General features: G+C 40.5%; 1 long non-coding RNA gene across 1 annotated transcript in view; it reads left to right on the plus strand.

Annotated features, from left to right (window-relative positions):
- Positions 1–1,518: 1,518 nt before the first annotated feature.
- Positions 1,519–14,858, plus strand: part of LOC138790072 (uncharacterized) — a 68,342-nt gene continuing 55,002 nt past the window's right edge. Inside the window, exon 1 of the long non-coding RNA XR_011362835.1 lies at positions 1,519–1,902. This is a non-coding gene — a long non-coding RNA (uncharacterized lncRNA). The remainder of the gene's footprint in view (positions 1,903–14,858) is intronic.

Here is a 14,858-nt window from a genome sequence, read left to right on the forward strand (position 1 = left end):
AGAGTGTAAGAGGGGGCCGAGTGCTGGAAGTGTGTTGTTGTGTAGCTGAACCATCAGTGTCAGATGAGGACAGAGAAGACAATACAAGTCACAGCAAGACCAGCAACTATGTGCAAGAAGTAGCTGGGGGAGGGCTGACAGGCTCTTGTCCCCGTCCCCCCCCCCCCAGTGATTTGGGACCAACAAGCCAATCGTTTTTTGTTTTTTTTTTGTTTTTGTTTTTTATTTCTTCCTTTGCACAAGTGTTGTAACTATAGAGTTCATGCAGCACATTTAATCTTTGTCCTGGCCAAAGAAATCCTGCCTACAGCCCTGTATATATATGGGGTGGTGCAACCTCTATACTCCATCTATGTATACAGATATAGGCTATGTGCATACTTAGTATGAGACCGGCCGTTCTGTGACCCAGCTGGGTCACGGAACGGCCGGTCTCAGAAAAGATCATTCTGGCCGGTACTGCAGTGCTGGCCGGATGATCTTTAGCACCGCTGAGTTCTGATGCGGGCACACTCGTGCGCGCCCGCATCAGAACTCCCCATTGCACACAAAGGAGCGTGCGCCCGGAGCCGCTCGCTCCATAGTGTGCACTGACAGGGTTTTCTGCGGCCGCTATTCAATAAATAGCGGCTGCAGAAAACTGACATGTCAGTTGTTTGCGGCGCCACTAGGGATCCTGGCCGGAGTGTATACCATATGTATACACTCTGGCCGGGATTCCCTCGGCCTGCAGCACTACGTAATTTCCGTACCAATCACGGCTGTTGGAACAAAGCCGTGATTAGTACGGAACTTACGTGATGTGAACATGGCCATAGAGTGGTCAAACCTCTATGCTCCATCTATGTAAACAGTTATAGGGATAGATAGATAGATAGATAGATAGGAGATAGGTAGATATTGTGTTTATGTATGTTTTGTGAGTAACATGTATGCCTCATAGTTGTATAGATATACTGTAGAGTAGAGCACGTTCTATCCGTCATCTATGTAGAACGTCTCCCTATAGATATAGGCCGTGCAATATCAATGCTGCATCTATGTATACATATAGCTTAGTATAACATAACCCCATAACACCCCCTGTCATCCTATTGCACTGCATCCTAGGGCACTATGGTATTATACCAGGAGAGAAGGAGCCACCCAGTAAACATATGGGTGACAGCTATTTATCACCAGTCCTAGCATATCCCTTCTGCAGGCAGGTGTCAATGAGCTGTCGCTCCACGCAGGGAACACTGATGCAATGGCAGAATTGCTGCAACAAATCTTAAGGGAAGCCTTTTCTTCTGATTGTTTCCTGTGCTGTAAATCAGCCGGCAGACAACTGCTATGGCAAGTTTATGGAGAAGGGAAGCAGGTTTATGGGGCTTGTAGACTACTATATGGCAGGTGGGTGAGGGGATAGGGATGGATCAGGACTCCTTTATACAGATGCACATTACTTCTTCCTCTTCTTCTTCTTCTTCCTCCTCCTCTTCTTCTTCTTTATCGCCTTCTCTCGCACAGCGCCAGACATTAAACTGTTGTGATTCCCTGAGCCAAGTGGAACTTCTACAATGAGAAAATTCCTCCAGTCATTCTTCAACCCATAGAGAAAAAAAAAAAAAAGGAATCTTTAATAGGAGGATCCCCTGAGGCACCGAGTTTTTAACTTGGCCAATCCTGCTGGCGTTGTGTCTGCGAGTGCAGCCAATGGTCAGGCCCGCTGCGGGTCATGTGACCACATCCTCCTCTCCTGCTGCTGCCTTTTCAGAAGACAGAGAAAAAAAAACCCTCCAGTTCATGTAAGGTCTGCAGTTCTCCGAGATGCACAATCTCAGTCTCCGCCGCCGCCAGATCCCTGCTCTTTGCCTAATGCTGGAATGCCTGAAAGATCCCGTCAGGACGGAATACACCGTAAGTGAACCCTCCTTTAAGTAGATTGGGGATTTAGTGCAAAGAGCTCGATTTTGTTGTAGCCAAATGTGAGTCGTACCCGTTGCAATAGAGTGAAGGTTTCAATGGGCGAAATCGATGAAACCGTGTTGCGTTAACTTATTATAGAGAAAATAAGAATCACCTTATATCTATAGAACAGAGGTAGGGAACCTTGGCTCTCCAGCGGTTGCAAAACTACAACTCCCATCATGCCTGGACAGCCAAAGCTTTAGCTTTGGCTGTCCAAGCATGATGGGAGTTGTAGTTTTGCAACCGCTGGAGAGCCAAGGTTCCCTACCTCTGCTATAGTATATATCACTATTACCATTATTGTATTCCTAGCAGCATGAACTGACTGCAATATCTTTCAATGAGTGCACTAGTACGTCCCATTCATATAGTAGGTCCCTACCATGCATTATACTTACTAGATTTCTTTATGTTTTGTTATTGCCTTTAAGTTTTTACGCTTGGAATTAGTTGTCTATAACAATCAGGAGTGTAGCTGATGGTACGGTGTGATACGTTGTAATACAGTGTGATATACTATAGTACATTGTGATACAGTGTGATATACTATAGTACATTGTGATACAGTGTGATATACTATAGTACATTGTGATACAGTGTGAGATACTATAGTACATTGTGATACAGTGTGAGATACTATAATATATTGTTCTACATTGTAATATACTATAATTGTGATACAGTGAGATACTATAATACATTGTGATATACTACAATATATTGTGATATAGTACAATATATTGTAATACATTGTGATATAGTATAATACATTGTGATGCCGTGGGATATGTTGTGATACAGTGTAATACATTGTGATATACTATCATACATTGTGATATACTATGAAACATTGTGATATACTATAATACATTTTGATACATTGCGATATACTATAAAACATTGTGATATACTATACAATACATTGTAATACATTGTGATACACTATAAAACATTGTGATATACTGTATAATACATTGCGATATACTATAAAACATTGTGATATACTGTATAATACATTGTAATACATTGTGATACACTATAAAACATTGTGATATACTGTATAATACATTGTGATACACTATAAAACATTGTGATATACTGTATAACACATTGTAATACATTGCGATATACTATAAAACATTGTGATATACTGTATAATACATTGTAATACATTGTGATACACTATAAAACATTGTGATATACTGTATAATACATTGTGATACACTATAAAACATTGTGATATACTGTATAATACATTGTTATACATTGCGATATACTATAAAACATTGTGATATACTATATAATACATTGTAATACATTGCGATATACTATCATACATTGTGATATACCATCTTACATTGTAATACATTGCGATATACTGTATAATACATTGTAATAATTGCGATATACTATAAAACATTGTGATATACTATATACTACATTGTAATACATTGTTAATATACATTGGGATACAAGTTGTGTGTACATAGTGCAGCCACAATGAGTTTCTTGCTTGTTCACCCTATGGCGATGACTTTGCATTGTACATAGAAGACACATGGGATGTTGTTTTATATAAGACCATTCCGGGCCATTTGAATAAACTATATGTGAACAGTTTTTGTAAGTGACAGGTTGAGGTGATCAGGGATTGAAGAGTTAATTTTAATTTTTTTTTTTGGCTAAAAGTACGTTGTGTCGGATCCTGTTTGCCGCCAATGGGTGCAAAAAATATGAACTTATTGTGTTCACCGGAATATTAGGCTTGTTCCAGCGGCTACAATGTATAACCTTAGCAGGGCTTGGGGCTGATGGGCTGAGAACATGATGTAATATAGGGAGTGGTTGCATTAAGCTATGGATGGAAACTGTAAGACCTGTGGACAAGAGATAGCAGGGGAGAGAAGACAGAAAGCGGGAGAGTTTGCCTGTGTATTACACCCATATAGAACAGTGCGTATAGAATGATCAGATATAGAATCGTATCCATAGGGGGGATTAGCAGCGAAACAGAATAGAACTCACTTAAAAAAAAAGAGAATGATGAATTAAATCCATATATTCTGCCCCCCTCCTCCTTCTTTCTTTGTCTGTTTAGTGTTACCGTCTGCCTCCCCCACCCCCTTCCATCACCCACTATGTTGGAGACACCTGAATGCCGACAGAGTGATCCGTAGAGGTTCAGACTGTCTGGAATGTAGCCATGCACCCAGACTTAATGTATAACCAGAAAGCAGACAGTGCCTCCCTGCTGCCTGCCTGCCTGCCTGCCTGCCTGCGACCCCTCACACTGTGCTCACACCTCACTACTGCATCTCATACTGCTATAATATCATCCACCGGATTCTATGGTGCTGGGATACAGATGTGGGTGCGATGTTAGATTTATATAAGATAGATAGATAGATAGATAGATAGATAGATAGATAGATAGAAAATAGATAGATAGAAAATAGATAGATAGAAAATAGATGATAAATAGGAGATAGATAGGTAGATAGATAGATGATATAAAGATAGGTAATTAATAGATAGGTAGATAGATAATACATAGGTAGATAGATAGATAGATAGATAGATAATAGGTAGGTAAATAGATAGATACATAGATAGATAGGAGATAGATAAAAGATAGACAATAGATTGATAGATAGATAGATAGATAGAAAATAGATGATAGATAGTAGATAGATAGATAGATAGATAGATAGATAGATAGATAGATAGATAGGAGATAGATAGATGATATAAAGATAGGTAATAGATAGATAGATAGATAGATAGATAGATAGATAGATAGATAGATAGATAGATAGGAGATAGATAAAAGATAGACAATAGATTGATAGGAGATAGATAGATGGATAGATAATTAGGAGATAGATAATAGATAGGATTCTCTATGCACATTGATGATTTCCGTCATTGTTGTTCTTCCTCTTCTTCTAACTTTCCAGCCTATCTCAGTCTTTTCCGATGTAGCTGGGTGTAGGGCGGCACATACAATACTGTGTTGCTGCAGTCAGTAGTAAATGTGATCACATAGAACCGGGCATTGTGTTTCTATTACCCCACAAGGTACAAAATTACCACATTTACCAGAATGATTTGCACTGTTGTGATCTGGACGTTGTGCTGCCATAGGCACCGTGTAGCCCCAGACTGATATGTCCAAGATAAACCAACTTCTGTCTGCTCCATTGTACTCTAGTAAAGTTAGACTTGATTTGCAGAAGGATCCACTTGTTTGCTTTGTCTCTCCATCCCCATCAGTGTACACCCCCGCCATTCTTCTTTATGGCCCGGACTCTTCTGATCTTTGTTAGTGACAGACTTATAATTACATGAGACCCTCACTTCATCTTTGTTGTACCAAGTGCCAGGATTTATAAGACTTTGCTGTACGAGAGGAATTGTTTCAAGTATGTGTGTGTATATACATATGTGTAACTGTGCGTATTTATGTATATGGATGTTTGCCTACATGTGAGTGGCCATAGGTGTGTGTCTATAGATATAGATATATCTGTGTGTGTGCGAACGTGTGTGTATACATGTAAGTTTCTGTATGTATGTGATGTGACTACAGGTTTGTATCTATGCATATCAGTGTGTGTGTGTGTGTGTGTATGTCGGTATCTGTGCATGTATGTGAATGTGTCTATAGATAAGGGCATCTGTGTGTGTGTGTACATAGGTGTGTTTGTGTACGCCACTGTGTTGGCATGCATATTTATGTATTTATATATGTATGTCTGTGTAGGTGCATGTATGTGTGTGCCATCAGTGTGTATGTGTAAGTTTATGCATGTGTGTCTTTGCATGTGTAGTCATGTATGTATGTATGTATGTGCATGCATAGACATTTGTACATGAATATACATGTGTTCTATGTATGTGTGTGTGTTTGTGTTAGTGCATGTGTGTGTGTCTGTGCGTGTGTAGTCATGTATATATATGCATTTGTATGTGTGTGTATATATGTATGCATGTGTATGTGTGTATATATGTATGCATGTGTATGTGTGGGTGTCTGTATACAGGCATGTATGTATGTGTTTGTGTATACATGTCTGTATGTTTATGCTATGTATGTGTATTCGTGTAAGTGCACACATGTGTGTCTGTGCATGTGTATATCATGTATATATGTATGCATGTGAATGTATGTATGCATGTGTGGGTGTCTGTATACAGGCATGTATGTATATGTTTGTGTGTACATTATTTGTATGTGTATGTATGTGTGTGTATTTGTGTAAGTGCATGCATGTGTGTCTGTGCATGTGTATATCATGTATATATGTATGCATGTGAATGTATGTATGTATGCATGTGTGGGTGTCTATATACAGGCATGTATGTATATGTTTGTGTGTACATGTTTGTACGTGTGTGTATTTGTGTAAGTGCATGCATGTGTGTCTGTGCGTGTGTAATCATGTATATATGTATGTATGTGTGGGTGTCTGTATACAGGCATGTATGTATATGTTTATGAATGTACATGTGTGTATTCTAGTGCTATGTATGTACATGTATACATATGTGTATTTGCATGTATGTGAGTCTGTTCAAGTATGTATGTCTATAGACATGTAGGTGTGTATTTCTCGTGGTTGTGTGCATATACAGTATGTGTCTGTGCATGTGTGTATATATGTCTGTGAATGTTTATACCTATGCATATGTAGACGTCTCACTATTCATATATATATATATATATATATATATATATATATATAACTTTCCACACTCAGCACTTTTCTTACTTATTGCATTTAACGTGTCCTATAACCTAACAACACCTGAGATGCGGATACATGCTCTCCCCTTTCCTGCTCCCCCTCAGCATGGTATCCTCCATACTCACTCCTGTTGGTACTGTACTACAGATGGATGCACTGGGTGTAATGGTTTCTCTTTACTCCCAGTGCTCCTATCCCAGTACACATGTACGCCTGCTAATACTCTCCTAATAATATGCCGTATTAATACATCAGCATCGGGGTAAACACGTCTGGGAATAAATAAGGCGCCACCAGCTGCCGGTCTGCAGCCCTTCATGGTGTCACTTTTAATATGCAATCCTTTCATCCTGCTCTTTTGTAAGTTCCTCCTTTATCAAATGAATCCATATCCAGCGAGTTATGCAGATCCTCGGAAAATGAGAAGCGCTTGAAGATTGAAGCACGAGGCAAAATAAAGCCAGATGACTTCTCCGCACCGCTGTGATCTCATTACCCTGTGCCTGCTAGGTGGAATTTAGTCGGAAAGCCGACAGAGAGAAGACTTTGGGAGAGAAGAGACAGCTACCATGGGGGAAACTAGACAGAAAGCCATTGTGTCATTGTGTGTAGGCTGATGGATGGCGGCGAGTATTGTAACCAACAGATTAACCCCCGGATGGAACCGTAATGATGTCATCTTTTCCATATATATATACATATATACGACGCGTTTCGCTGTATAATAATTCTTGGCCTAATTTTAGGAGATGTAGATAGGTAAAGCCGGTGGCCATCTTGTTCCTCATTTCTGTAAATGGCCGCTTTTGGGATAAGTGGATTTTCATGCGGCTTATGGAGAGGGAGCACCTAGCGCCTGAACGCTTTATGACTTCATTACTTGAATGATTTGGATGGCTGAAATGGATTTGAAGTCGAAGACATAGAGGCAGCAGCCGGCAGTGTTTGCTTTGGCGTCGGATCCTGTGAATAACGTTTTAATAGTATTTCCATCAATTTGAACATCAGAAGGAATAGTATAGGATGGCGTTTTCTGCTTTATTGTTATTATGGAGGGGAAATTGGGACGTAAGGGAAGGATAGGAAGGAAAAAATGTCGGTATAGGAAAGGGTTCTTTGCGGTTGCAGTAGAGCACTAAAGCTGGCCATATATCTTCAATAACCAAAGATAATTCTACCATCGGTTATGTCCCCTGCCCACCACCTGTTATCTCCATACACAGGGACGTTCAGCGCGGCTGAGAATTCCTGTATTCTCTATGGGGAGGGGTTCTCGCTGCGGCTTATCTCTTCCTAAACAAAGAGGTTGGCCGTAATTTTTTGTCATGGCCAACCACTGCCACCACCAACATCATCTGTCGGTGGTTGTTCAAGATGGCTCCATACACGTTATATTGATGGCTGCCGGTGTGTAATGGGACCTTAAAACTCTGGAACGTCCCACCCTAACTAAAAATTAGGTAAGAATACGTTCTCTGTAGTGTCTTTCTTTAGGAGTCTATACATCTTCAATAACTGTTATCTCCCCCATCCTCTACGTATTCATGACCGTTCGGCACTGCTAAGCGTTCATGTTCATATGGGAAGGGATAAGCCACAGCCAGACATCCCTGTCACCGCCGACCCTCGGACCAGCAGTGAGAATCCATCACGCCCAACCCATCATTTGTTGGTGGAAAATCAGGAGTCCCCCATATACTCTTCCAATAACAGAAACTTGGCTGACTTTAGTATGAAGTGTATGGGCACCTTTTTTCCCTCTATGTTCAACTTATAAAAGCCTTGAAATGTGAGACACAATTATAAAGGACTATCGGGGGTAATGTCTCTCCATTTGCAATAGTTTTTTCTTCGCTATTGCGTTCGTATCTACTGCGAACTACCGAACGACATCTTATTCAATGTGGACGTTTTGCGAACGAGCAACAATAAAAATAGGTCCCGGTCTTATAAAGCGATCAACGATTTCTCGTTCGGTCGTTAATCGTTAACTGCATTTTAACCGAACGATTATCATTTAGATTCGAACGATTTAACGATAATCTGAACGATAATCGTCCGGTGGAATAGGGCCCTAACCTACCCCAAATTTTTTCACTTGGTTAGTGTTGAGTGGACTGGGTAAACAGTTCGGGTTCGGCAATGTTCTCCGAACCCGAACGTCTGGCATTTGACTCCCGAGAAGTTGGATGCCACCCTGGGCTGCCAAGAAACCATGGATACAGCCTATGGCTATGTTCACACTACGTATGAGTCCGGCCGTAGTTCGTACGCAGCCGTACATGTGCGGCGGAAAGTACGGCCGTGGGAAAAATAGACATGCGGCCGGATTGCGAACATGCGGGCGAACCGCGAACATACGCCCGTAGTACAGTTATGCTTCCCTAGCTTGTTTCGAAGCGATCTGAGGCAGGTCATTTACTTGGAAAACTTCGCCCAGCCCAATAAAACACACAGAACCTTTCGGATCTAAAAATCATGTTCTATTTGGCTGAAATAAGTACTCCGTACGGGACCGCAAGGAAATCCATGGCCGTGAGTTGGAACTTTTCCGTCCTCAAACAATGGTCTTGTTCATTTTTCACGGCGCCGTATACGATCTGGCTGTAAGCTCATACGTAGTGTGCACTGTGCGGCCGTATATCGTATACTTTCAAGCGAACGCATCAACCTCAAAACTACGTGCGTATATTCGCGGTTTGCACTACGGCCGTAGTTTTACGTAGTGTGAACATAGCCTATAACTGTATCTCCAGCCGCTGGGAGTCAAAGTTGATTAGGTCCTAGAAAGGTCGAACTTGACGGGTCAGTGTTTCGTTTTTTCAATCTAGGTAACTAGGTAACAGGATCAGCATTGATTGCTTTGAGCTTTGATGTTCGAGAAGATCTTGAAGAATACCATGGGCAGCAAGAAAAGGAAAAAATACATGCAATATAATAGATTTGATTAATCTAAGGGGCTGTTCACATTGGATCCAATGACTATGTTTCCAGTGCATACACCAACCAAGCCAATTCGCCCATGTACAGAAAAAAAATTACATTTTTTCTCTTATCCGATTCTTATGCTCATTGGTTGACAATGTTGGATTTCCTTGTTATAAATGTCATTTTAGGACATTCATCCCTTTTATAATATTTATTCTATATGCGCTTTCACAAAAGCCCAGTATCCTACTGTGTACACAGCATAGAGGTAACATAGCGGATGGGTCTGTTATTCTTTCAGGCTCACATGTTTACGTATGATTGACACACAGCAGACAAGTAAACCACCATCCATCATGTTAAGACGTCCAAGATTGTTGGCCAATGTTGCAATATGGTCATTATGTCTATAAGCATTCATTGTTGTCATGTACAGTAGCTACACCTTAAAGGGGTTGTTCACCAAAACATTTTTTCTTTCAAATCAACTGGTACCAGAAAGTGCCAGAGATTTGTAATTTCTTCTTTTAAAAAATCTTCCAGTACTTATCAGCTGCTGTATACCCTGCAGAAAGTGGTGTATTCTTTCCAGCCTGACACAGTGCTCTCTGCTGCCTCCTCTGTCCATGTCAGGAACTGTCCAGAGCAGGAGAGGTTTTCTATGGGGATTTGCTACTGCTCTGGACAGTTCCTGACATGGACAGAGGTGGCAGCAGAGAGCACTGTGTCAGACTAGGGGGGAATACACCACTTCCTGCAGGACATACAGCAGCGGATATGTACTGGAAGACTGGAGATTTTTAATAGAAGTAAATTACAAATCTATATAACTTTCTGACACCAACTGAGTTGAAAGAAAAAAAATTGATGACCAATCCCCTTAAAAAACTGGTTGGATTAGAAACATCATTCTCAAAACTCAGTTGCCCAGTTACAGTGGTTGTCCCAACCGTATAATTTACCTATATTATAGGCTATTTGCCATTTACTTGCACATTTAAAAATTCCACTGACAGTTATCTCATTTACTTATTTAGTATGGCTCCACCTGGTGGTCAGAGTCTATAGCAATGTGCACGTCCACCTACTGAGCTGAGCACTGGTGGACACACATGCTCAGTTAACTTTGTCACTGCCAGATTTTCTATCCATTTCTCATTGTAGTGATCCTTTATTTACAGAATAGAAATAGCTTCTAGCCTGCTTGTCAGCTACTGTATGTAAAGTAAAGCCGAGAAGACTGCTTCTGCTGGACTACATTTTTGGCTGACCTAGGTGAAAAGGAGATTTGACTGGGATTTTATTTGTGGATTGTGTTTACAGCTACCAGAGGGAGAAGGAGACAGACTAGGGAATAATAAATATGGCTGCAGAATGATGAAGGAGACTTGGGGTGATGCTGTGGAGTGAAGCTACAAAGCAGACAAAAATGGAAAAATGCCAAAACACACAAACCTTTTGGAGGCAAGAAGGGAAATAGACCTATGTACTACTGTATTTATGACCTCTAGTCAGTTGATTGTAGGTGAATTAGATCTAGATGCATTTTTCTATTCCACTTGAGAAGGAGATCCTTTGCTTTTTAGAAATTGCAATAGAAAAGACTGCTCTTTGCTTATTCTATAGATGAGTCTGTTGAGATTAAATTTATCACAAGTGATGACCTCCAGTGATCAGCTGTAATCTGTTATGTGATCAGTTTCCCTACAGCACCACTACAGGAGAAAGTAAGCATTACATCTATGTCAGAACAAGTTCACCAGCACTGCCTAGTTTGAAGGCTTCGAGTCACGGGTGCAGGACAGGACTGTGTGAATCTGTGCAACGATGAGGTGCTTCTCATGTGAGACCACTTGGTAATACATACTCAAAACTTAAATTAAAAGAAAAAAGATTGCGGGCACTCACCACTTTCCGTGCACAGTCTTTATTCCACGTATAGTAAACAACAAAATCTTCAGGTAAAATTCATATCAGGTGCAGACGAGTGTTTGGCGTCCACGCCTGATATGAATTTTACCTGTCGATTTTGTTGTTTACTATACGCGGAATAAAGAATGTGCACAGAAAGTGGTGAGTGCCCGCAAACTTTTTGCTTTTAATTAAAGCATTACATCTATGTAATACCTGACCGGTCCTCCAGAGTTAAGGATCCTTTTTGTTACATTTCTCTGTTCTGGTCAAGAGATGCGGATCCGAAACATTATACGGCTGGCGCACAGCTGCCACTTTTCATTAGCGTACAACAGGGGCGCTCTTTGATAAACCCTCCATTGTGTTACTAAGTATTTGCAATGGTGACCAGTGTTGGATTCTCAAAATAGGCCTTTGGGGAATACAGTACTCATAGCGATTTTTTTTTTCTGTTCATAAATTTCTTTACTTTTTTATGCTTTTATTAGACCTATTGGGCTGACACCAAATAAATAAATAGACAGTAAAAAAAAATTGGCAACATGATCTGTATATTTTTGGAATGGGTCTATGTGAGATGAAGTAAAAAAAAAAAAAAAAAAAAAATCTTGGCAAGAAAAATAATTGTACCCTATCTACAGTATCTTTAAATACTAAAGTTATGAAGTTCACCTATTGAGTTATAGGAGTGAATAGGTTTAGGCTTCTAAGAAGTGAAGGGCCGGGAAGAATAATAGGGAGCTTGTTCATTTGGAGTATTACGCGCATAAAATGAATCTGCTAAAGTTTATTTGCAGTGGGCCATAAAAGATTAAAATGAGCTCTTTCTGCTGGCTCAGCGGTCCTGCTCCTCGCTGTCTGTGGAGCCGAGACTTGCTCTTTTATTCCCCGCAGCTTGTTTTTTTCACTTTGTGCTTCACTGGTGCAAAAGAAACAAAGATTTCAGACTCTTCTTAAATGACGAAGGCTGGATTTTTTTTTTTTACAGTTTTCGGCATTGGGGGTGTTTATTGCACGTATAGTGAACTTTTGCTGGGTGTTATAAGTAACACGACACATCCCGAATGCAAAAACGTGTCGTCTGCTGATGTAACAGATGGCTGCTTTAAAGTGCCGCCGCCTGTTTTCAATCAGATGATCTATGTTGCGATGTATTGAAGACAAAAAAATTTCTAGAGTCCGCTAAGATTAGTCTGCTAATACACCGGGATTTTGGTCATGTGACATGATCACTGCAACATTGCCTCCAATGTTTTTTTCCGGTTACAAGTTGCATGTGACTTTAATGCAAGTTGTGTGCAACTTGTAGGTTTGCACAACACATGTGGCGGTGTAGCCCTAGCCTAAAGGAAGCAAGCTAAAGCTGACCATGTACATTAGATAAATGGCGGCCAAATTCAGATTGTGAATGAAGGCCTCCCGACTCTCCCCAACAACAGGTGCCCAAGGGAGTTAGGCTGCTAACAGATAACAGAGGTATCTGGAAGTGGTTTTCTTCTTCCTCCCCGTTGGGCTTAGATGCATGTCAAGTATGTATATTTGTGGTAGGATTGGGAGAGATAGCTGTCAGCTCTAATATGTATGGCCAGTCTTAAGATAACCATACATTTTCAATAACTGTAGGCCAAATGATCATAGGTTCCTTATGGAGATGGTAAACTGTAATCAGACAACCCTTGGGTCGGCGTATTCCTCCGAGAACAATAGGGTACGGCTAGAGCTAAGCATGACTGGATCATGCTTGAGTCCGATCTTTTGCCATTTGAAAACTGGCTGAAGAAGTTGGATGCAGCCCTTGAAAGTCCTGGAAAACATGGCTAAATAGGCCATAGGTTGGATCCCTGTTTTCCTGTACCCCCTAGGGCTGCATCCCACTTCTTCAGCCACTGGTATTCACATGAGACTTGAGCATGCTCGAGTTGTGCCCATCTCTAGTTCCGGCACTGAAAACCCATTATGTCCAACCTTTCTCTTCAAGATTCAGGAAATACATCAAACCCAGCAGCCATATCCAGTATAGTATCAAAAGTCAAACTGCTTTATTAAGTTTCCACAACATCAACACTCAGGACACAGGAAACAAACACATTTTAGGCTTCTAGGGTCCTTATGGTAACCATGAATGGGCCCCAGAGGCTTACCACATGTTGGTGACTTTTACATTTAGTCTGCTAAGATACTTCTAAAATAAACATCTACTTTTGTGAAGATTCCCTACACAAGCAAGCCCCCCGTTTCCTTAACAACCGCTCATAATGCCTATGTCTCTCACTGATCCTGAGGTGCAACCATGGAAATTGTAAATGCTCGTGAAATAAATCTACATTGGATTTAAGCTCCCTTTGATGTAATTTCTGCAATTATTCCATTTACTCTAAGGAATTGCTTATTAGACCATATAAAATGTAGGTTTTTTTTTTAACCCTAAGGCTCGGTTCACACGTTGTAAGAGTGCGGCTGTATTTGCGGCTGTAATTGTGCGGCGGTATTTTTGGTGGTTCGTGTGTATGCTTGGAAGTATAGGATATACGGCTGCACAGTGCACACTATGTATGAATCTACGGCCCTATCGTAAACGGACCCGTAAAAAATGAACAAGACCATTGTTTGCGGCTGAATATGCGGCCGTGGATTGACAGGCGGTCCGTACGGAGTACTTCAAAAATAGCCGGCAATGATGCCAAATGCCGATGCCTCTAATAGTTAATATATTAAATTAATCAAACACATTTTCTTTGTAATCAAGACACTTTCGTTGATCAATAATTTATTTCTAACGAATCCATCATTTTGCAATTAAATATACTGTTAAAATATATATATATATAAATAAATGTATATTTATATATATATTTATTTTTTGACAGTATATTTAATTGCACAATGATGGATTCGTTAGAATTAAATTATTGACCAACGAAACTGAATTTATTTAAACGAAAATTTGTTTTCTTAATTAAATATTAATTAGTACAGGAAACTCCATAAGCCGTTAATTCATATGCCGGCAATAGAGCATTCTGTACTAATCATCACTTTACTTTAATGAAAACATCAAATGTTTCTTCTAATTATGTTGTGACAATAACATTATTAGAAGAAACATTTAGAATTATATGTGCGCTCAGCTGATTGGCTGTTCGGCTGAGCGCACATATAATAAGCCGGTCCGCAGCACACTGACTTCATTGTGCTGCGGACCAGCGAAGAGGACGCATCGGGGTGAGTATAGAGCTCTCCCCACCCCCTCCCCAGCACTGCACCCCTCCCAGCAAGGAAGGGGGGTCACTTAACCCCTTCCTTGCTGGGATGGGT

Source organism: Dendropsophus ebraccatus, chromosome 4 (genome assembly GCF_027789765.1).
Source record: "Dendropsophus ebraccatus isolate aDenEbr1 chromosome 4, aDenEbr1.pat, whole genome shotgun sequence".
NCBI classification, from domain to species: domain Eukaryota; kingdom Metazoa; phylum Chordata; class Amphibia; order Anura; family Hylidae; genus Dendropsophus; species Dendropsophus ebraccatus.